This window comes from Eupeodes corollae, chromosome 2, assembly GCF_945859685.1.
Source record: "Eupeodes corollae chromosome 2, idEupCoro1.1, whole genome shotgun sequence".
In the NCBI taxonomy this organism is placed as follows: Eukaryota; Metazoa; Arthropoda; class Insecta; order Diptera; family Syrphidae; genus Eupeodes; species Eupeodes corollae.
Window position 1 is genome coordinate 31482287 of NC_079148.1, and position 23817 is coordinate 31506103.

Sequence of the window (23817 nt, forward strand, 5' to 3'; positions counted from 1 at the left end):
TTTATCTCCAGCATAGCCATCTTACAATTAAATTTGACAGTTTATAGTAAAAAACAATTTCTTTTGAAAAGCTGTTGTTGGAGTAGTAAAAAACTAGTGACAAAAGACGAAATTTACTTTTCTACAAAAGAGAACAAATGGGTGTTGTCTAAAATGATAAATAAAGTTCAATTTACTAGCCAAAGGAATATGTATGTAAGACCATTTTTAACTTTATTTTGCAGGATAGTATCTTTTTTAAAAAGTTCCAAAGTGAAAACTGTTTTGTGAATTAAAAAAATTCGTTTTCAAAATGTTCTTAAGTAAGGTCAACATACATTTTGAAATCCGTCTAAAAATGTGAAAATTTGTAATTCAAAAAATAAGACCGAATTGGAAACCATCCAAAAATGTTAAAAATGTACAATGAACATGAATGATATCTTTGTTTCGAATTGAAATGTAGATGTTTCTTATAAAACAACAACTTGACATTAAATTTGTCAACCACTTATCGGTAACTTCAAATCCAATCCTTGAAATCAGGTGTCTGTACCGTAGGGCAATATATTTCATGCACGTGTTCCTTAATTCCAAATGCCATGTGCCTTGTTTCTCCCCAGGACAAATTTACTGTTAAAACTTATACTTTAATACATAAGTATTTTATATTTATATGTTAGTTGGTGGTAGGATAATGAACAAATATAAGAAACATGAAAGTACTATATCTGTATGTGGGATTTTCGCAACATGAATTGAAGTTTGAAAATGTACTTTTTGTAAGTTGAGATGGTTTGGTTATAGATATCTGTCGAATTTATGTTTGTATACAAATATAATATTGAAATTTACACTTGAATAAATTGTGTTATGAACATTAACATTTTATATATACATATGTATGTAACTATGATGCTATCTGATATGTACGTAGGTAATTTAAACCTTACTCGAATTTGGACACGTTCATAATAAGTTATTTACATATTATAGTAAAACTGAAGAAGAAACTCAGGAGTACCTCTATAGGATACATATACATGCACTTAAATTTCAGTGTAAGATATCACGTGGCCCAAAGAATGTAATGCTATCTTATACCTAAACTTTATAAGATTTAAAACATTTTCAAGAATTGATTTATATTACTTTCATAATGATCAAATAATTACTTTATAGACATTTTATCTTAAGGTAAATAGAAAACATATCATTTAAATATGAAAAGGACATCTAAACAAACATACATGTATTAATGTGGTCAACATAACGTGTGCAAAGACCATTTCTCTATCTTTATAGTCTATACCTCTTTAAATATTGAGCATCTGCTAATTACTGCCAAAGGACAATGTGTGAAACAAAGTTTTGCTTTAAGCATATTTAGTAACATTGATGGAAATAGTAATTATTATATAATATTAAACCCTTTAACTTTAGCTGCTTAAAAATAGGTTTCGCCATTTTTTGAATGAATGTTATTTTTAAACTTCAAATGATTGCATAATTTTTCAAGTACTCGAAAATGAAATTTGACTTTTACAAGTAGTATAATTAAGTGCAAGTGAGGGTTATGAATAAGAAGTAATCAGTTACGCTGTTTTAATAAACATGTCCTAAGATAGCCGACGCAAAAATTCCAGTATAAGTGGCCATTAGTCTAATTTTGATATATGTACATTTTTGAAATTGAACGCCCCACCACATTGTTAATATACAAAAAAAAAAAAATATAGAATTCAGTTGGTACTTTTACGTTCTTTATACGATCCACACATCTATTGATTTTTCTTGCCCAAAATTTTAACAAAATATTCATAACAATATTTTGTGTGAGATAAGTAATTTGAAGTCAATACTTTTCTTTATTTGTTCTCCTAATACTTGAGTCAAAAAAAAAAAAAATCAAATGGGGTGGTGCAACAGTCCGTTGTGAACCAGGGCCTAGTGACTTACAACTCTCAACCATTCCTGTGTGCGAGTACTGTTGTCAGGAATGGAAGGGACCTACAATTTTATACCGAAACCGAACAGCTATAGTTTGAGAAAGCACTTTTTCATGACAAGAATTACTCTTAAAGGATTTGTCAATTCCTCGCAAGCTTGAGTCAAAAACCATGGGGAAAATTGTTTTCCTAATACTTTAGTCAAAGACCATTTCCTCCCAGATTTTTGTTGTTTTTGAAGAAATTCGTGCTTTGATAAAAAAAGTTATCAGCTGAATTTTTCTAAAAATTTAACTAACATATAATCAACAATGAAAGAATTAAATCATTTTGAAGTCAATATTTGTATTTGTTTACGAGATATCGAGAATCGAACATCAATGTTTACCAATTTTGCTTTTTTAGCAAATATCATAAATGTATTAATATTTTTGAAAACATATTTTAGTTAAAAAACAATTTTTACCAAGGTTTAGTAATGGTTTAAAAAAAACAATCTATTCGATCTTTTCCAATGTTTAACTGAATGTTCAAAAGTATATTTTTTATATAATTAAATCAGTTTGAACCCAATATATACTTAATTTTTAAAAAGATACCTAAGTCGGATTGATTTTTACAAACTTTAAGTAACTTTTTGTTAAAATTTTTACTTTTTTCCAATTGAAATGTGAAAACACTCTCTCAATACTTTTGAGAATCCTTTCTGCATCTTTCTGTATAATTACCTGGATAAATTAATGTATTTGAAGTCGATATTTTTTGTTATTATATAGAAGGTGTTTGTAATACGTGTGGTTTTCAGAAATATATATAATTTACTGTTTGCAGCTAACAATGTATCATTGTTATAAAAAAAAGTGTTGACCATTAATTTCTAAAAATAATTTCGGCCAAGTGGTAGTAGTAGCTTGTTGAAAAAATACCAAGTCGAGAAGCATAATTTTTGACCACTCTTGAAACTGTTTTTTTTTTAAACAAAATATTTTAACAGATAAATACATTTTTAAGGACATTTTCGAAATTAAGTTGGATATGCTAATACAAAACTAAATGAAAAAAGAGGCAGCCCGTCTTTCGATTTGTCTTGATTAAAAGTGGTTGTAGGTTTTCATGTGGGGTTAAAAAAGTTGTTAGTTGAATTATTCTTAAAAATTATAAATAACCAATAATATTTTTCATATAAAGATAGTTTAGTTTGAAAATCTAGTTTTGCTAAATAGATTTTTAGTCGAAAACAAGTTTTTAATAATTTAAGTAGTATATCTTAAATTTTTACAAATTAGATGAATGAAATTTATTGACAGGTATTAAGAACCGAACATCAATTTTTACCAAATTTTCGTACTATTTTTTTTTGTAGATTTCATTTTTTTATGAAAAAACGGACTGTTGGATTTCTATAAAAAAAACTACTGAATAAATATTATTTTCTGTGAAATAAAAAAGTTTGAAGACAATATTTTTAATTTTTCAAAAACTATTTGAGTCGAAAGTAAATTTTTACTAAGTTTTTGTATCGTTTTTCTGTAAGGTTTTTATTTTTGTAAAAAAAAAACTGTCAATTCGATTTTTCTCAACATTTTACCGAACGTTGAAAACAATATTTCTTGTAAATTCAAATTAGTTAGAAGCCATAATCTGAAGTTGTTGAAAATATATGTGTCGAAACTCAATTTTTACCAACTTTGAGTAATGTTTTTTTAGCATCCGAGGCTAGTTGGTGCTTCGCAAAACACCACCCACGCAATTTTCTCGAGAGCCCTTTTTGCATCTTTATGCCTTATTATCTGTATAACAAAATCTATTTCAAGTCGATATCTCTTCTGGTTCTTGAGCTGTGGACGACGAAAAAACGTCATGAACGTACGTACACACGAACACACAACATTTTCAATTTGACAAATGGGACCCATTACAATAACTTCCTATGGGAAGTCAAAAATATGTAAAAAATACTTAATCACGGAGAGCAGTTTTTTAAATAATTGTGTACATTCACATTTCTGTAAATTTTATTTGCTTTCTCCAAATTTTTAAATCAAAACACAAACTGCCTTTTAAGACTAAATTTGTTTAAAAACAATGTAATTAAAAAAAAATTATCATGTTAGAATTATTTTATTCAATTTTCCATGTTGCTTTCGAATGTAAACGAAATTGCTTCATCGTGTGGCCATGAAGGAGGTCAAGTAGAGTTAGTTAGCTCGGCAGACAGAAGTTTTGAATCCAATTTGGGGCCTTTCACAACCTTGAGATCCCTCAAGCTAACTTCAAGCAAGTGCAAAATTGTATACTTCCTTTATTGTTTGTGATTTGAAATTTAAAAGAACGTCCTTTCTATTTTATTTACAAAAATATACGAATTTATAATTACATATGTATATCCATATCATATGTCCGTTTCTTTGTAAATGTTAAAATGGCTTTGAAAGTTTGCACAGAAAAGACTAATACCAAGTTAACAAGCGATACTAGGGTCATTTTTGTATCTACAAAAAAAAGAAGAAAAGAAAAACAAGATATATGAGCAAATAAGAATGCAGAACAACTGCATTATATCAACATATATTTTATCCAAACATTTATGAACTTAAGTACTCTGCTGCAAGCCAAAACCTCGTATTAATCATTCATAACGCAGCATCCTAATGCAAAGTACACATACCAAAGCTAGGACAGCAACTTTTACCCAATCTACACCCTTTCTGCATAATATGCATAAGAAACAATTATACCTGAGAAGATAAACATGCCATGAAGAGCTATAGTTATGTATGTACCTACAAGCTGCAAGTGTATGTGGTCTCAAAATATTATTATAACCTTGGTTATAACATACAAAAAAAGATTCACCTGCAACCTTCACATTATACAAGTATCTATAAAGTACAAGAACAACTAGATACACCTTACCTTAGGTAGGTTTACCTCTATACACCCTAAACAAATATTTTCAGTTTGCGCTTTATGCTCTTGCTATACCTATGCATTATGGCCATAGTTCGTAATGGCCCACCGTTCTCAAACTAATTCTGGATTTTATCGACCGTTAGTTATATTTCTCATAACTATACCTATGCGTTTCATTTATGATGAGGACCATGAAATTGCATCTCCATAAACAGTGTTGTGTGCTTGTGCTCTGTTGGTTGCACAATGTCGGTTGCTGGTGGTATAAAATCCTTCATGGATTATGCCACATCCTTTCAACCTCTGCATCCGATAATAACAATTTTCCAATAAAGATATAATTTATTTCATTGAAGATGTTTATCATAAATGCAGAACGAACAAACTAAAGCAACGAACAGTTAAAGCAATAGCAACAACAACAAAAATAACACAACCGTATATTTACTCCTAATGACATTAAAGGTCTTTTTCAAAAATCCTTATTCACTTTGCTACCTATATACATACATAAGGACGAACGGTGTAGTATGACTGTATACTGTATGGAGTTGTAGTGTATAGAATTTATTCCATGTTGCCTCACGTTGCAAGTAAAGTATACTAGGTATCCGCTCGAACACTATAAGTATAAATATAATTTTGGAACCGTTTTGCTCTAAATGTTTTTTGTGAGGCAATATGAAGTCAGCACCCACGAAGCTGAACAGTGTAAAACTGTCGCGTATTTATTAACCCATAAAAGGATATTCGCAATTTTGCATGTCATTCGCAATAAAATTATGCAATTATGTACTAACTAAATAGCAGTAAGTTGCTGCAACACAGTGTTATACCTCTGCTCCTTCTACTCTTACATACCTACTGCCTGCAATATCACAGGCCAACACGCTAAGTTTTATTAGCGATGGCATTGTCGTTGACAGGAAGCTATAAAACAGAGTCGAATTTAGGATGCTTTCTCGTTCAAATTCCAAGGCCTTAGTGTTAATACTGGGAATGATTTGAATTATTAGTTTAGAGGCTCACTTATTATTTCTTAATCCACTTATGTAAATGAGTTACTTTAAGTGTTTTAATATACAGATGAAACAACTTTGCAAGAATATGATGAACAGAAAAGGACCTAAATGGGTACCTTGAGGTATTCCAACAATCATTTAAATTGCATCTTTGTTATTTAAAATGATTGCCTATAGTTGGTACGTAAGTATTGCCAGAAAAATACTCACAAAATCCAGCCCTGTTAAACCATTTACCACAAGCCCAAATAGGGCTTACCAAAGTTCCCACCAAAAGTAATATATATGTACCTATGCAAGTACATTAACATGAATGTACCTGGAAGTGTAGGTATAGCCTATAGGTGTACTATATACGTTATTATACTCTGTACTGTAGATCCTCGGTTCCCTAAGTGAGGAAAATAGAAAAGTAATAATAATTGGAAAGCTATGGTATCCTGCACGTTTAGGTAGTTGTGCATGCAACCACAAGGCACCGTGACTGAGTGGCAGAGTTGGTATACATATAGTGGCAGGCTGGCAGGCGTCTGGCCAACAAGCAGAATAAGCAACCCTCTATGAACTGCGCGCCTGGTGTTTTTGTTGATGTTGATGATGGTGGGTGAAAGCGATGGTGATGTTGATAGCCACATTCATTTTTTTGTTGTTGTTGTATTAACTTTTTCAACATTGTACCTAGGTATATGGACTATGGAGTCCACGAGTCCCGACTCTCCTGACATCGATGTCAACGTGGCATTTAATGTTCACTAGGTATCTATACCTATAGGTGGTACACATCTTTGATTATAACCATTTATACAGTTAGTGCTTTCTTAACCTTATATATTTATATAGAACTATGCTATAGAAAAGTTCAACTAATTTTAACGCTGTGCTTTTAGCATAAAAGATGTTGAAATGCTGCGATTTTAATGGCAACTTGTTAGGTCAAATTAGATTCCTTTTTTCTTCTAATAACAATTTACTTTTTAATGACAATGGCGGGTGTAACATTAAAGGTTTCAATTGGATATTTTTGTTACCACATAGGTTGAAGGTAGTGTTTTTACATTTGTTAGTGTTGGGATGGTTTGTAGAAAATGCAATTTGTGCACAAGAATATAAATTGTTATAGGTATATAATAGAAAAAAAAAATAAATTAATTTTGCCTTTTGGCCACAAAAATTTAATGGTTCAGGGAAACTTTAAACTTAATTTAAAAGGTCTTTAGAACCTGCCTGACTGGACTTGTGCCAATATAAAATTTCTTATTAAACTGATTTTGTCATTCTTTAATAAGAAAGAGTTTTGATGGTGTTGTATTTTAAGTGCTGTTATATAATATGAAATGCAATTTATAAAAACATTTTAAAATTCAAAGGTTATGCTAATTATGGATCTCGAATCAATTTTTTGATAAATTTAATCAAACAAAATAATTAAAGAAAAACATTTTTCATACGTTTGAATCACATGTCTTTGTCCCAAAATAAAATATTGTCAAAATAGAAAAAAATGTATTAACTTCCCATAGGAAGATATTGTAATCGGTCCGATTTGTCGATTTTAAATTTCTGACATTTCTTAACGTTTCAAGGTCGCTCTTAACGTTTTTTTCGTCGTCCATAGCTCAAGAACCAGTAGAGATATCGACTTCAAATAAATAATCTTATACAGATAATAATGCGGAAAGATACAAAACGGACTAAAAAAAATTAATGAGTGGTTGATGGTGAAAATTTTGGCTACCCCAAATATCTCACGAACCAATAACGCTAGAGAATTAAATTAAATTGTATATTATATATTGTAACGCGATTCCAAACAAATATGTTTTGGAAACAAATTCCAATTAACGGTTTTCTTATAAATCTGGCACCTTGTACAAAAAATAATTTTATCTCCAAAACAATTTTGTGCAACGAAGAGTAACGTATTTAATATGTGGTAAAATTTTCAGAAAAATACATTTTTAAAATAACGTTGCGCTGTAGTCCTAACTAAGTCCGCACCCAACAAACATCATTATCTAGCTCGGTCCTAAGCTAGATGTCTCCAGTTGAGCACCCCAGGTAAGATGAGGTCACTTACAACTTGTACTACCTTACCGATGGTGAAGTAGGTGTTATAGGATCCTTTTTGTTATGAGCATGTCTTTGTTTTGCCAATTTTCGTCGCTTTTGTCTCAGTACGAAATGCCATTGATATCGAGCTAAGTTCTTTCGATTACGTCAATGTCATCAGCATATGCCAGTATAATTGTACAGACTTTTGAAAACCTCTATAGTGTTGATGTAAGAACTCTGCACTATTCTTTCATTGATGATTTTAAGGAAATTGCATCACCTTGTCTTCAACACTAATTGTATGTGTATTTTTTTTTCAAAGATCGAAGACCTTACAAATTTGTATTCAAATTAATTTAAAATAAAATAATTAGTTAAAAGTTATGAATATTGGTTACCGCATAAGCTTATTTCAAGGCTCCCCAGGCTCTATTTTTTGTTTCACTGTTTCGCTGTATCAATGTGTACTTATTTGTGTCAGATCGTCACTTCATTTTTAATTAGGTTCTCCTGCTGGTCTATTATTCTCTGGTCCATTCCATCCATTCCAGTGTCATTTTTGTCCATCTTCGGTCCTGAAGTCTTGATATATGACTCGCGTGAAAACTTATTTATACTGATAAATATACATCCAGCATTCCGCTTGTTGATGTAGTGTTAGTATGTTCTGAATTAGATACATATAAAGAGTAAGTAAACGCAGAAGTCCAGCTTTTTGTCGTTTAATTTAGGCTTTTTACTTGCGACATATAGGAATATGACAAGTTTTGCATTCGTGCAAAATTTCGAACTCGAGATTTTAATCAAACATGATATTACGATGGTAGAGAAGTCTAAAAAAGTGGGTCCCGCGATTCCGTCCGGTCGGTTTTGTCTGTCTGTCCACGCTCCTACAGCCTAAACCATTGGGTCGATTGAGTTCAAACTTGGAAGTTAAGGTTTACAGCAGATTCGCGTTAGGCGTTTTTTTCATTTTTTTTTTTAAGATCAAAACTAACAGTGGCCACCATAAAATTTTTTTGGTCAAAAAACGAAAATTCGAATTTTCTCAAAAACATACCGATAGATTTTCTTTAAATTTTCTCTAAAATTTTATTTTTTAACTTCGTGTCTTTTAATAAGAAAAACAAATTTTTGTATTGCTCAGGAAAGGTACCGCTCATAGAACCGTTATTTTGTTTTTTAATTTTCTCAGCAATTTATGAACCGATTTCAATAATTTTTTTTCTGAATAAGCTCTTATATTGCTTTAACAATATTTGATTATCAAAAGTGCAGTTTTTATTGTTTGGATTTTTAAAAAAATATTGAATTTTATTTTTTCGAAATTCGATATCTCAAAAATGGGTCAATATTTTTTTACGAAATTCAAACGTATAGCGTATATTATCAATCTCTAAACAACTGCGTACCAAAAATATTTTTAGAACAAAATTGAAAAATTTTATATACAAAAAATTAATTTAAAAAAAAACCGCTCTAACGATTTTCAAAAGAAAAATGTGAAAAATCAAATGTTTTTTTATTTATAAAATGGCATCTAAATTTTTGAAGACAAACTTATTTTTCGGGCGATATTTTGAATCTTAAAATATTTTTTTTTAAATATTTTAACTGTGCATGAGCCCGAAAGAGCGCATTATTTTGACAAAATTGTAATTACATTCCTAGTTTTTATCTAAATTAGTGCATTTGGTGCATATTTATGTATTTTTATAACTAAAATTATTGTAAATAACAACAATGGCCGCCAATGTAGCGCAACTGTATCGAATTAACGAATATGATATAATTAATCAACAATCTATTTTAAAGTGTCTATCAAAAAGTAATATCTTGGTTACTTTGTATATGTGATTTTAAAATATTATTCTTTACGAATAAGGTTGTTTCACACATGATTTACTTTTCTTCGCCTTTAGAAATGAATAAATACTTAGTACAAGTTAAAGAAACGGGCCAGAAAGAGTATATGTATTTTCTATTAGAATCACTTTTTCAACGTATACACATTATACCTAATTATAAAGGTATTACGTACAACTTCTACAATTACTGCTTACGTGTCAATTCTTAACTAAAATCCAAAACGTACAAAAGCCTGACTATTCGTTTGCTTGTTATTTTTTTAAACTTTAAAAAAATAAATAAACTGAACGTAAAAACTCCATGTTTACGCTGAAAACTTGTAGTAAAGAAGGACTGTAGTATGTACCTTTTAGCTACCAATAACATTCCTTCATTATCATCATAAACATGTCCTTATCTATCTGTCTGCATAAAGTTAAGCACACCAATGAACTATTCTTTATTCGTTTTAGAAATCTACCTGCTACCTAACTACACAACCAATAGGCGATCGCTTTACAATTTAAACATTTATGATCTGCCTTTTTCTTATCTTATTTATTTTCCATCCTGGTTCTTCTAATATAAAATTACAATAAAGCTATATAAAGGAAAAAAGCTTTGAAGGAACAAGTTCAATCTATATGAATGGCATCGTACCTTTATACATAATAGAAACCATTTTTCAAATACAAAGATCGTACCCAAGTTAAAGCAGACTTATGAATGTAAATAAAAACAAATATCGGTAAAAGATCCTAAACAGCTGACCTAAGCATGCAAAAGTGTCTTTCATCTCCTTATTAGATACAATATTAAGCCATTTTGTATTATTTTTTTTTTTTTTTTTTATATAAAGTGCATTGATATAAAAAAAACAAAAACAAATTCATCAACCTTCATATGGAAATTCTTTATGTGAAAACATAGAGGTAGAAGGATAGACTCAAATAGAATGAAGGAAATTGTGAAGATACTCGATAACGCCACGCCAACGACTCGGCATCTGGTCGCCCTAAAAGTTTCTGCTCATGAGAGTACTATGGTTTTTATATACAAAGATAGTGCGGTTTTTTTTTGACAAATTAAATGGCATTTATATCTTTGAAGAAAAACTTATTTTACAGGTATATTTTGAAATCTTACATAGGAACTTTTTTAAACAGACTCTTAGCATACAGGAGCAAGTTCGTGCGACCCAGTCGTGCATTTTATTTTGTAATAAATTTAGTTTGTTTTTGCAAAACGTAATTGAATAGCAAGAAATTTTTCAATTCTGTTGGCCAGAAAAAATAAAGCCTTATTAATCTAGTTTTGTTAAATAGATTTTTAGTCAAACAAAAATTTTACCAATTTTAGTAGCATTTCTTAAATTTTTACAAATTGAATAAATTAAACTAATTTGAGAGATGTCAAGAACCGAGTATCAACTTTTAGAAAATTTGCGTACTATTTTTTGTACATTTTATTTTTTTTTATGCAAAATCAGACTGTTGGATTTTTATAAAAAATACTACTGAATATCGAAAAAAGTTTGAAGACAATTATTTTTAAATTTGGAAATGCTATTTGAGTCGAAGTCGAAATTTCAGCTTCCATGTCTCTGCATAAGCGGGGCATTGAGAACCACACCCTCAGCAGCGTTAGACACTCTCCTCCATCTGCCACCTTTTGACATCTTCTCATCTCAATGGACCAACAACAATGTGGGGAACTCCATCATTTTGAACCTCTTTGGTTCTATACCAAAGTACAAAGTTAACACTATTCCCAAACTCTAATTTAGAAAAAAATTTCCAGGTATCGATTCCATCCAGAGATGAATGGGAATACAAAAAACTCCTGGATGACAAAAGCATTCATTTTTGTACAGATGGATATAAGACAAATGAGTTTAGTTTAATCTAAGCATCTCATTCAGACTCCCTTATCATTGTAGCGTCTTCCAAGCTGAAATTTTAGCAATCAAAGAGGTTCTCTCCTGGCTAAGAGAAACCGTATAATATCAACTTGTGATATCCGCAACTTCTCTACTATTAAATCTCTTGACGGTGTCTCAACCAAATCTCAAACGGCCCTCGATTGTCTATCGTCTCTTATGGAGATGGAGCAGCAATATAACATTTAATTCTGTTGGGTGTCGGGTCACAGAGACATCACAGAAAATTGTAGAGCCGTTGAACTCGCTAAAAATGGAACGGTTATACCTATTTCACCTGAAAGGGAGAAGATAGAATAGAAGATAACTTCTGCTAAAAGAAAAAGATTTTCCTATAGAAAACTCTAGGTGGCATAATTTACCAACATGCGCAGCCACAAAACTCATATGGACTTCACTTCATATAAGCACCCTAACAGGTGTCCTTACGGCACACTGTCTTATAGGCAGACACGCAATACAGCTTGGTGTAGCCTCAAATGACTTCTGTAGGAGCTGTATGGACGAAGAAACAATTATCTCACCTTCTCTGCACTTGCCCTGCTCTTTCACTAAGACGCAAACTTCATCTGGTAGACTACTCTTTTGATAATCCAAGTGAACTAGCTAAAAGGGATATCAAATATCTTATTCGCTTTATTAAAAGCTCAAAATAGTTCGACTAGTAGGAAGTAATTCTCTAGATTCATGTGGTATCACAATGGGCCTTTTTTTGGCCCAAGTCTGTGGATTCTGAATCCGCAGCCACTTTAACCTAACCTATTTCTATTCTATTTGTGGTAAAAAAAAGCTGTCAATTAAACTTTTCACAAAATATTACTGAATGTTAACAACAATATTTTTTAAGAGATAAAAGCAATTTAAGCCAATATCTCAAAGTTTTAAAAAGATATTTGAGTCTAAATTCAATTTTTACCAACTTTGATATTTTTCAGGTTTTTATTTTTTTATAAAAAAACTGTCAATTCGATTTTTCTCAAAGTTATACCAAATGTTAAAAATCATATTTTTCGTTGCACAATATTGTTTTAAAAATGATTTTTGAGGTGACAAGTTTTTTGTTCAGTTTTTGTTTTGATTTATAAAAAACACTTAATTTAATTTTTTTCTAAAAATATATTTTTTGTTGGTATCACGTTAAGATGTATAATATTAAATTAAATTCAAGTCTCTAGCGTCATTGATTCGTGAGATATTTAGGGTTAACCAAAATGTTCACCTTTTTTTAAACTGCTATTGTAAACAAAACCACCAACGCAATTTTCCTAAAAGGCCTTTCTGCATTCTGTTTAAGTCTCTTCTCTGTTTAACAAAATTTACTTCAAGTCGATATCTCTTCTGGTTCTTGAGCTATGGACGACGAAAAAACGTCGCGAACGTAAGGACGTACGAACGAACGAACAAACGTACACACGCACGCACAGACATTTTTCTAAAATCTTACATTTCGACGCTAGGGACCTTGAAACGTCGAGAAATGTCAAAATTTTCAATTCGACAAATCGGACCCATTACAATGACTTCCTATGAGAAGTTAAAAATAAGTTACATTCATTTTTAGATGAACAAGTAATTTTAGAGAGCTGAAATGCAATTTTACCGGTTAACTCCACACAAGTTTTTTTTTACAAAATGATTTGATGTTTTAAATCGTATTAAATTAATGTAAATTTTATTTACCAGAGGTAAAATTTGTAAGTACCTAAAACTATTTTTTCATAGTTTTTTGTTATTTACAAAAAAGTTTAATCGGTCCCTTTGTACCCCATAATTTTTTTTGCTTTGGTCCACAATTGTGTAAATTTTAGAAAGTGTTAACGATGTAAATTGTCTAAGGACTCATTTTGTCGAAATGATAACATTTTGTTTTTTTGTTTTTTTTGGATGTTCTTTTAGTTAATATATCATTTTTTTCGAAATTTGGGAATTTATAAGCTTTGTCTGAAATCATAGAGAATATCTTTCTAAACCCATTTAATATATATATAAATCTGTATTTTCAATACTATAAATAAAATCCGAAACAATTTATAATAAATGCATTAGTCTTAATGTTTTTCATCTAAATCACGCTTTTGTTCGTCTGCAAAATAATGTCATAGTCATAAAATTTTGTCACACATATGTACATGTTTCCCACATACCAACAAACAGAAAAAAAAACAAACATTAGTATCATCTTCAATAAAAAATTGTACGACTATAATATTGACTCTTGTTTGAAGAACATAAATAAAAAATAAAAAAAAAACAGATAGAACATGTCCATGTTCAACAAAAATAATGTTTTCATACGAAAGAGGACATTAAATATTTTTGGTCCATAGTCATTCACATTCAACCTCCAACGTCCATGTCCTGTCCATGTCCAAATTGTCCAAGGTCGTAAAATAGAGCTGAAAGATCTGTTTACACAAAATCTCTTTTCATGTCGTTTGCTTGATGTTTTGGTTTTTTGTTTTTTTGTTGCTCTATTCCATTCCATATATTGACTTTGCTTTTGGCTCATTAATACTTTTGCGGGAAGTCTATTACTGGGAAACACGCTTCAACTATATAAAAGTCCATATGTAGGTTTGTGTATGCATGATGATGATACTCTTGGTCTGGATTGGGTTTGGACCATCCATTAGTGTGTACCCAGAAATGCCATGTCACCAGTTAGTTAAAGCAAACGAATGAACAAAAAAACACCACGTCTTGCCGTCGTCGTCGTTGTTCCAAATGAGTATTAAAGCAGATATGGGATGTGCGATGAGAGCATCAGTTACACTCCCATTCCAGAATTCCGAATCTGATCTCAACGAACGCAACACCAAACGGCTTCTTCTCATAGCTATCGCTATCGCCATATAGCCACGCCAGCATCTCATCTCATCTCATCCAACTACAACAGCTAGCACCAAGTTATCATCTCCTAACTCCTAAGCTTTCGTTTTGTTCGCGCGTCTCGTTTCTATAGACACATGACAACAGCACCATTATCCCTGGGTCTGGTTAATGACTATAAGTTCGTGTGTGTAACTATAACATTTATCCATTGTTAAACATTTGCCTGGTTCATCTTCATACATAATGCGAGTATAGTATGTAAGCTTGTGTGTATATTCTATATGAAAGGCAAGAAGATGGAAACGAGATATTTGCCGAATAAAGACATTTTCAGGATGTGCAGAAAAATACGACCAAAAGCATATATTTATATAACAAAAGATACGGAATGATGCTATGATGCTCCATCACACATGTGGCTCAATCTGTGAGCGAGAAAGAGTAATTTACTTGGTTTCTTATCTAATTTATAGATCCTAAGATGACCTGAAATTTACGCCATTAAGCAAAGCTTTCCCGCATGGTGATGAACTCGGAGTCACAGCTTCACTTCCCTTGATATTCTCCCTCAGGGTAACTCTTGATTTATAGAGCATCACCCATCAGACGCTTATTGTATAGTGTTTTAGTGGAAGGTGGATGTTGGAAGTTGGTATAAGACTTCACATTGACGTGATGTACTATTTAACACAAGCAAGAAACGTTAAAAAAATAAATTCAAAAGGCGATAAAAAGTAGCTTCCGGGATTTTTTCTTGTCTCACTATGATGTTGATGGTATATTTCTCTACCTTCGGGGTAAGTGTGTATATTTGCCATTGCTGTACAGCTTCTGCTGGTCTACACTGTACAAGTGTACATGTACACAAATGGAAGCCCTCAATGTATACACCTACGAAAGTATGGTATGGCATCCAGTGGTATGCACATTTAAGATATGCATCAGGGTTAAATGACGTGATTGACATGAATTTCTTTTTTTGTATTATGTAATTCATGGACATCTATCTTAACTGATTTTTGTATACGATTTTTTATCAATCAACAAGGTATGTCCTTAAAAAAGCAGACACTTCTTCTCTTCTTCATTCATTCTGTTCTATTTTGGTTGAATGGATGAGAGAAATAATGATGGACAACTTCCGTTTGGCAAGGGAAGTCCTTTGGATTAATCTTTGGCAGGATTTACGACAAGCTATATATAAGGTATTAAAAAGCTATTAAAATTCTAAAAGGGTAACAACTTTTTCTTGGAAGGTCATTAAATTTTGTAATAAGAGAGAAAGAGAGATCAAAAGAAAAAAACTGAAAATGAATAAGGATTTGAAGAGTGAGGTTAAGTCTTATAAATACAAACCTAACTAACCAGTACCAAGATTTTTTTTTTTAATTTTAGAACTCAAAAAATTGTTTGGAATAAGAAAATATAAAATGCATTGAGGATTTTCTTCAAAGAACTGAAATATTATATACATAAAAATTAATTTTTTAAGAAAAAATGTCTTGACATTAGCTAGAGATAAAGGTTTAACCAATCAAATGTTCATTGTTCAAAAAACAAATAAAAATAGATAATAAGTTTAAATCACTCTCAGTAAATATCGCACGTGTATACAATTTTTTACGTTTTGAACACAACAAAAATGTTCAACAAAATGTTTTACTTTGGTTCAACATTTAAATTCTCTCAAAACTTACGTTTTCGAGATAAAATAATATTTTTTTGTTGCTCTTTGATATACCGCATAATAAGTCAAAAAATTATTTTTCTAAGAAGCTTTAGGGGGAAAAAACAGTACATTTATATTTATTTTTGAATAATAATTTCCTTTTACGATATAAAAGTATGGAAATTATTGATAAAACTATTTATTTGTTTTTCTGAAAATTTTCAGAAATGTAGTAAAAGTTTTTTTTGTTAAATATCAATGACAATATGTACAATTTTAAAATTTGTTGCTTATTCTTAGAAGCTGAAAAGATTCTGAAAAAAAATGTTTGACAATTTTTATGTAGAACAAATTCATGGAAATATTGATTTAGTATTTTCCTTAAATACAAAATAGAATACAAAAATGTATTTCAATTTCTTTAAAGGAATTCAAATTTAATGGTAGTCCTAAAAACTATACAGTGATTGTTTTTTATTGAATAGATGATACAGAAAACATCTAAAATAAAAATGAATTAGGTGTTGGAACAGTCCTTTGAGAACTAAAGACTATTGACTTACAACTCTCAACCATTCCTATGTGCGAGTATTTCTGTCAGAGATGGAGGGGACCTAGGTAGGTAGAAATGGCGATCGCAAGGCAACCTAGCCTGAGATCCAATTAGCGCTGTAGTGTAGTGCGCCGTTTTGATACCAAAAACTCGTTTGACCTTTGATTGAAAGGGATAGATTGATAGAGAAGCTTTATAGCGATTATGTTAGAGCCATTTTGTCGCATTGAGAAAAAATATTAGGTCTCTAATCTTTGTCTCAGATAGCTCATCGAGTTCTTGAAAGAATGCTTTTCCAAAGCATTTCATTCTGGTGTTTGCCAAAGCAGGACATTTGCAGAGGAAATGGATTATCGTTTCACTTTCTCTTTTGTCACTACAGCTACGGCAAAAGGTGTTGTAAGAGATACTCAACTTCTCTGCATGAACTCCTATAGGCAAATGGCCGGTACAAACCGCAACAATCCTGGCTATGTCATGCCTTGGCCTGCATAGAAGATCGTTTGTACGGGTTTTGTTATAGGTGGGCCATATCTTCCTAGATATAATGCAGTTAGGTAAATTGCTCCACCTTCGGTTTGATTCAGTTTGGTAGATTGAAAAAATTTTACCCTTCATAGCACCAAGAGGAATGTTAACCATTTCCGCAAGTGAGCTATGAAGGGCCGATCCTTGCCTGGCTAGCTCGTCAGCCCGTTCATTTCCCACGATCCCGGAACCAAGATCAGGGTGACACCGAGGTTAATATTCAGGTTCGCAAGCTCATTGCTGGACCAATTTAGATGAGAATATGGCCGAGTTAATGGCTTTGACAGCTGCCTGACCGTCTGTAAAGATAGCCGCATTTCGGTTTTGGTTTGGGTTTTGTTTAAGTATCTTACATGCTTCCCTTATTGCCAGCAGTTCAGTCTGAAAAAGGCTAGCAAAGTCAGGAAGCCTAAAGGATTTGGCTACATTTAGGAACTCAGAAAAGATCCTAGAACCAACTCCGCACTCCATCTTTGAGCCGTCAGTAAAGATGGTTTTGTCGAAACTTATCGACAAGATGTCATCCTCCCAATCTTCTCTCGATGGGAAAATAACCTTAAAACCCTTACTAAGGTTCAAAGTAGGAGTGTAGTAGTCAGTGTCTATCGAGATAATATCTGAGGGAATCAATTTCGTAGTTTTGCTGTGACCATGAGATTTTGACAACCAGCTATTTGATTCCTTCAGCCTAATAGCCCTGGAGGAAACCATGTATTTAATAAAAAGGTCGATTGGTAGAAGATCCAAAATAACGTTTAAGGCGTCCGTTGGGCAAGTACGCATGGCCCCCATTTCTGTTCTCTGAACCTTCACGCAAGCTGTTTTCTGAACCTTCTTTAGCTTATTAATATTATAGGCTTTGCTAAGAGCAGACCACCAAACAATCGAACCATATGTTAAGATAGGGCGTACTACGGCTGTGTACGTCCATAAAATCATCTTCGACTGAAGTCCCCACTTTTTGCCGAAAGTTTTGCTGCAGGCGTAGAAGGCAACACAGGCCTTCTTAACCCGTACTTCAATATTTAGTTTCCAGTTTAGTTTGGGGTCGAGTATAACTCCCAAATATTTTGCACTGGAAGACAATGATAGGATTTGACCGTTGAGTCGAGGTAGCGTGAAAGGCGGTACTTTAGTTTTGGTGGTAAAGAGCAACAGTTCAGTTTTACTTTGGTTAACACCTAGTCCACAACTCGTGGTCCAGTTGCTAACTTTCTTCAAAGCTGACTCCGTGATTTCACTAATCACAGAGCACCAAATCATCCGCGTAGGCTACCGCCTTCACTCCACATCTCTCTAATTTAACGAGAATCGTATCCATGACCAGAAGCCATAGAAGAGGCGAAAGAACACCACCCTGGGGTGTTCCTCTACTCACGTGTTTTGTTGCGATTGTATTGCCTAGAGAGGCTCGAATTTTCCTACCACTGAGCATGGAAATAATCCATTCTCGAATTAAGTCTTCTACACCGAACTTAACGAGCGATTCTTCTATGGATTCTGTAAGGACGTTGTTAAAAGCACTTTCTATGCCTAGGAAGGTAGCAAGAGTAAATTCTTTGTACGCACTACCTCATGGAGGGCTGTCTCCGTAGATTTGCCCTTAAGACAAGCATGCTGAGAGCTTTCGAGAGGTCGTCCAACTAGGATTTCTCTAATATGGTAATCAAGAATGCGCTCCAAGGTTTTAAGCACAAAAGATGTTAAGCTTATTGGTCTGAAATCCTTCGCGGATTCGTGACCTCGCCTACCCACTTTCGGGATAAAAACTACTTTGGCCTATCTCCACGACATGGGACCTACAGTTATTAATCGGAATCCAAACGGCTAATTTGAGAAAACACTTTTCATGACAAGACTTACTCTTGAAGGATTTGTCAATACAACGTAAGAGGCAGAACCCGTGAACAAAAAAAATTAGATCGCACTGGCATGGTTTGAAACCAAGACCAATAGCAACTTTAACAACTTGAATGCGTTCTTGAAAAAAATATCGTTCCATTTTGGACAATTTCAAAACAAAACACCATATTAGAAAACTTTGAGTTTAATTTTAATAGGTTGAGTAGTAGCCTGAACGCTAAGCTTTTCAAAGAAGCTGGAGATAATTTGGTTTTAAGCATGCACCAACTTATCTGTTAATATGGTCAAAAGAAAGCATGGCCGATGTATGGAACCTCAATATTGTTTGCCCGATACTGAAAAAGCGAGGCCCTCTTAACTGCACCAACTATAGAGGCATCAGTTTACTTTAAATCGCTTACAAAATCTTCTCTGCAGTAATATGCAAACGTCCGAAACCCATTATCGACAACTTGATAGGTTTTGATCATAGTGCTTTTACACTTGGAAAGTCAATAGTTGATCAAATATTCACATTACTGCAGATCCTGGAAAAAACCCAAGAACATCAAATCCAAACATACCATCTCTTCATCGATTTCAAGGCCACATATGAAACCATATTAAAGGATCAACTGTATATAGCCATGCATAGTTTTGGCATCGCTGCCAAACTGGTCCGTTTGTACAGGACCATGTAGCAATCGTTCTGCTAAATAAATTTTGAAAACAATTTAACAGAAACTTTTCATGTCAAAAAAGGCTTAAGACAAGATGATGCGCTGTCATAAGATTTCTTCAACATCTTCCTTGAAATAACAGTGCAAAACATCAACGTCAACTTCAGAGGCACTTTCCTCAAAAAATCTGTCCAATTATTAGTATATTCTGATGACATTGACATAATCGGAAGAACTCAGCGTGATGTCAATGTTTTTTTTTGTATGGATATTAACGCAGAGGTGACAAAAAAGGATTTTGCGGTAAATAAGAGCAAAACAAAGTACATGTACATGTCATCAAGAAAGCACCTTCAACACCGAAGTCTCGGTGCTCCGCTATGTACGCAAAAAATAACACCAGTGCTGAGATAAAACGAAAATTACTCTTACTAAACGCTGCATGAGCTACCAAGACCCCCATCATCCCTGTCCTGCTTTACGGTGCAGAAGCATGAACTATGACAAAAGCGTATGAAAGCACCTTGGATGACTTCGACAGCAAAGTTTTTCGAGTGATCTACAGTCCCGTATGCATAGAAGCTGAGTGAAGAAGAAGATGGAACAAAGAGCTGTACGAGCTGTACGGCGACGTTGATTTATCCAAAAGAGGATAAAAGTCTAACGACGCACGTAGAGAGAAGTCACGTTGAGCACATAGAAACCAATGTTTCGGCCCAGAAAGTCTTCAAATCCACGCACACAGGACAGCCAGTAGAGCAAGACGGCGGCGGATCAAGTGACACACACAAGTAGAAAGTGTAATTGGAAAGCGCAACTGGAGACAGCTAGCTTAGGATCGAGCTAGATTCAGAAGGTTTTCTTGGGTGAGGTCCTAGTTCACACAGGATTGTAACGCCACCTTAAGTATGTTGGTTTATCGCACTATGAAAACACCGATAAATTTGATTTCATCGTTAATTTCACAAACTTTTAAGCTATCGGGTTTTTATCAAAATATTTTCATTCAAAATATCCTGTATTTTAATAAAATGTTCATGAAACTACAATACGTATTTTTAAAAATTCAAGAAAAACTACTAGTGCATTCTTCGATATCTCATGTTTCATTAAAAAAATTTCTGGTACAATCTGAAAAAAAATGTAAGAAACATAAATTATTTTTCACAAAGTCTTAAAATATTAATTTGCAATGTATCATTATTTTTGATCCTTAAACCAACAAATGTTAAGATAGAGAGGTATTGTTCGAAATAAAACACACTATTAAATTAAATTATAAGTTTACAAAAATATACAGTAGAGAATTTAATAAATCATATTTTAAGTATAAATTATTAAAAAATATTTGCCCATTTTATCGTAGGTATGGAATTTTTATAGAAAAATAATATTTCAATAAATACCCTCTTGTGGTTTCTTCTGCAAGAAATTTACATTAAAAACCACACAAAATATTTTGCTTAAAATTCTTTAAATTTCTAATCTGATTTGAAATTGCAATTTTTCATATAGATCACTTCACCCTCAAGCATACAATTTTACGGTTTGTTTTAAATCCTTGAACAAGAAAACTATAAATACAAGAAAATAACAATAAAAATCAATTTGTTCCCAATAGTATAAATATATACATAAAATACCTAATCTTGTCTGTATGTGCACCATCCAGCACCTTATACCTCTCCAACTAAAGAACAAACAACAAATATCCTTATTCCTTATAGAATAGATACTGTTAAATAAATATACAATCTCTACGCAATAATTCATTTTCTGAAATATTTGCTGAACATAGGTAAAGATATTTATGTACTAAAGTACAAAACAGAGAGACTTTCCTTCCGTTAACCATCCGTTCACTAAACTCTCCCGCTGTTCAACCTTTTATATTCTGTGTGTTAGTTGTTTCCGCTTCCATTATCCTTTGGCGTGAGTTATAACAACTCTTCTCCTTTAAATAGAAATTTGTTTTCAGCAAAATTATAAATTGTGTTAAATAAACTACACCTGTTCACTATGGGGAAAACCTGTTGGGGATTAAAGAGGACACCGACACCGACACTCACACACACACAAACACACTAAACGCTAAATTATATACGACCGACCCTATAGCTATGAGCTGTGCAGGACTAAATTTATGACGGCCAAAGAACATGACCTACAATGCTGCTGATACGAAAACAGCCCACCATTTATTTTAATGCGTTAGGTGTTTTTAGCAGAAAAGATGTAAGAATAAAAAGAGCAAAAATTTCAAAACGAAAAAAAGAAACAGCAACAACAAAAACAACTTTCAGATATTATGACGTATTTCGTTATTCATGTTATGTAAATTTTTGTAAGGTCGTATAATTTCTATGCCCAGGCTCGGCGCTTAGGCTCACGCATAGGTTCGTTCTTTTAAATTGTGTTTGACAGTTAAGAACATAATTTTATGATATTTATACAATTTTAAAGTATTATACGGAGCCAACAGCGGATTTAATCTAAGGACATTTTCTTGGAATTGTAAAAACGTATATAAGCTGCATAAATTTTGGGGGCGGCAATTGCAAATTGCAGACTGTTTGACTGAATTTTGAATATTTTTTTAACCACTAATTATGTTACGCACCGGATGTTAATTGTTATGATTTGACTTAACAGGCTGGTCTAGAATTGGTGTCCATCATCTTGAACGAAATGGAACATATTTCCTTAAAGGATAATATAGGTAGTCTACTTCTAATCTTGAATAAAATTTCCATGGTTATCTTTATTTAGGTGAGAAGACAAGTCAAGTATGAAATAAATTCAAAACAATAAAAATAACGTGAGTGGTTCAAAATATTGAATTTCAAAATTCAGTACTTCAACAAACCAAAATTTATATAATAAACACAGAACTTTGGTCGGTATATTTAATTGCAGACACTCTTGGCAAAACTTCAGCAGCAGAAAGCTATTGATGAGAAGAATCGAAACCGTGTTCGTCGGTCAAAAACAACAGAGAAACCTTAGGTTTATCTAGTCCTTGCTGAACTTTTAAGATAAGCAATTTAACAAACGACACAACACCGTGTTTTGCATTAATTCTTAAGGTTTTTTAAGTTCTATTTTTACTAGAAGTCGAGAGCTCCATAAAATATGTTAAAATCAAACCAAGTGAAATAAGATGTTCGTATTGTTCACCTTTTCAAAGTTCGCCTTATTTCACTCCCAAAATTAATGTTTGCAACCGTAACAATTATTTTAATCTAATGAGTTAACACCATTTAAATTTATTTCCTTGAAGAAATATGACAATACAAAATGTTTATTCTAATTCTCTACAATCGATTTAAAACCTTCAAAACGGAATTCATCAAGTTGTGGGAACATGCAGCAAGAAATTGGTCATTTCGCTAAAACGGTTTTCTGTTGTAAATTTTTTACCATTCTTCTTACAATGAAATAATTTTCAATCAGAAATATAAATGTTCTTATTTGAAAATCAAATGTTCGTACTTTCCAGAGTTTTATTTCAAAATTGTTTGAACTTAAGTTCTTTTTAAAACCTAATAATTGTTTTCTTGTCACAAGTTTATTTCTAACAAACCAAAAATCACACCATATCAAAAAACAAAAACAGAAAGTCAATTATTTATAAATCCACCCCTGACTGGTCGACCACAAAAACGCCAATATCTCTACTTGCAATACCTCAATCACTTTAGAGGGGGAAAAAGCACATTTTTGTATTTTTTTTTTTTTGAGTGATGCTTGAGTCTTTTGGGTGAATAATATGCTTCGACGGGTTTCGCTTTTTATCTTTTAACACATTATTTTCTTCCTGATACGAACTTTGTATGTATTATGTATATGTTCTTTTTATGCTTTTAAACCACCCTAGTAAATTTAAAGTCTTTTTCAATTTGTATATTAGTATCAGTTGCGCTTGAAAGAATATAATATCTTAAAAGCAGGATTTTCGACTTGTGTTCCATAAAAATATTAGGTTCGTGTAAAGTTCTTAAACAGATATAA

The 23817-nt window shown here is 32.4% G+C and overlaps 1 protein-coding gene across 1 annotated transcript in view; it reads right to left on the bottom strand.

Moving 5' to 3' along the window:
• Nucleotides 1-23817, bottom strand: part of LOC129944321 (zwei Ig domain protein zig-8) — a 422695-nt gene that overhangs the window by 262256 nt on the left and 136622 nt on the right.